This window comes from Mchenga conophoros, linkage group LG19 (assembly GCF_057382185.1).
Source record: "Mchenga conophoros isolate Kocher_MC1m ecotype Shallow Benthic linkage group LG19, M_conophoros_male_GT1.1, whole genome shotgun sequence".
Classification (NCBI taxonomy): domain Eukaryota; kingdom Metazoa; phylum Chordata; class Actinopteri; order Cichliformes; family Cichlidae; genus Mchenga; species Mchenga conophoros.
This window is the reverse complement of record NC_140544.1, coordinates 5,904,941-5,906,668: the sequence shown is the minus strand read 5'-3', so window position 1 is coordinate 5,906,668 and position 1,728 is coordinate 5,904,941. Positions and strand designations below refer to the sequence as shown.

Genomic DNA, 1,728 nt, shown 5'->3' with positions numbered 1-1,728 from the left:
AAATCCAGCATGTCCAAATTAACACTGTCGGATTTGATTTCAACACTATTAAAGTGTCTATATGGGTCCACACCAGAGAGTGTTAATTTAACTCTTTTTGGAGAGTTGGTACGTTAACTCTGATTTAGTGTTAAACACCAAATCTGTCTGGAGTTGATAATTTAACACTTGGTGTTAAGAGTTTATATATTAACTCTCAAAGAGTATTTTAGTTTAACTACGTAAGAGTTATCTTCTAATTCATTCTAAAAAGCGGGAATTTTACTGTTCTGAACTTCTAGAAATTTATTTTGGAAATAAACATTTACTAAAAAGATGCAATGGTTTTTGAAAAACATTTATTCTGAACTGTGCACCACAATTTCAAAACATTTTCTGAAAGATGTAACAGTGTACATGTTCTCACTTTCATTAGAATTTTGTTTATCAAAAGGTCTGACATGGTAAATGCAAATAACAGCATTCTCATCACTTATTTCTTCAATACAATATGCATGTCCTTCATTCATCACTTTGTGGAACTTCAACGCACTTCTGCTCTCCCCCATATTCCATCTTCACAAGCATATCCTGTGTGGAGATTGAATAAAAATTAGTTGACACTAATTAATGGCACAAATAATCCAGTAAACAATTGCAGCACAGTAAAAAAAAAAGGAATCCTCTTTGAGCCATTACTTGTGTAAAGTATTTTCCCAAAGGACAAGGACACAGGCACCAGGTAATACTGAACTAAATGTAAAACCTCAACCTTTTTAATTTTTACCTAAACCGTGTGCACAAAACTCTGGAGGGATCTAAATGCTAACGTAGAATCCAATCAGGACGTCTGCTACTGCTGTTTGCTCGTTTGTTTGTTTTTTATGGGCGATCGTTTTCAGGCTTCAAGTAGCACCATTATACCAACATTTCACATTCTAGACATTGTTTTAGGTGTATTTGACCAAAAATTTGACTGAAAATTCACATGCAAGCTTTTTTTCAAGGCTGTGGTATTTGCCCGCAAACAATACCTTTCAGCTAGCTAAAACAGAATATTATGCTATCAGCGAGCAACATGGCTAATGCCTTTCACACAGCTTTGTCTCAACTCCAAAGAGCCACAGAAGTAAAAGCTCATAATAATAATTGAAACAATCTTTGAAAAAATGACTTACCAAGCATGGCAAACAACTCAAATATGTAGAGCAAAATGTTCTGAAACGGCTTCACTTCAGCTTCGATTGGAGCCGTGCTGGGGGCGGAGTCTGTGAATTTACTCTGTTGGTGTCATAGCCCCTGTAGGAGTTCAGAGTTAAGAGGTCAAGAGTTAATGTTTCCATTGTAACACCTCCAGATTTGACAGAGAAACACTCATTTTTAACACTCGATTTTAACTACTATCATTTTACACCTCAGAGTTACATTAAAAGAATGTGACTCTGCTTAGAGTAAAATTAACTCTACTTTTGCAAGAAGACTATTAACACCAAAACATTTAACACTTTTGAATTTGCTGTGTATGATCATCTTTTCCTTCACAATCAACTCAGATTTGTTCATTTGTGACTTAAATTCAAACAGTAATTTTCTCGAAACAACTTAAACTTAACATGGACTTGTATAGATTATATACAGAAACCTTTTCTTATACCAACTTAATTTGACTCACAAGTTCGTGATTCACTTACTTTGACACCTTTGCTAATGCTAATTTACTTGCCTCAGTTAACTTTAGTTTCAGCCTTT

At 34.5% G+C, this 1,728-nt stretch overlaps 1 long non-coding RNA gene across 1 annotated transcript; it reads right to left on the bottom strand.

Moving 5' to 3' along the window:
• Positions 1 to 508: 508 nt before the first annotated feature.
• LOC146551537 (uncharacterized) lies at positions 509 to 1,454 on the bottom strand. Its single transcript, XR_014889997.1, has 2 exons — positions 1,158 to 1,454; positions 509 to 570 (listed from the first exon to the last, which is right to left on the bottom strand). It is a non-coding gene; the product is annotated as an uncharacterized LOC146551537 (long non-coding RNA).
• Positions 1,455 to 1,728: the final 274 nt, after the last annotated feature.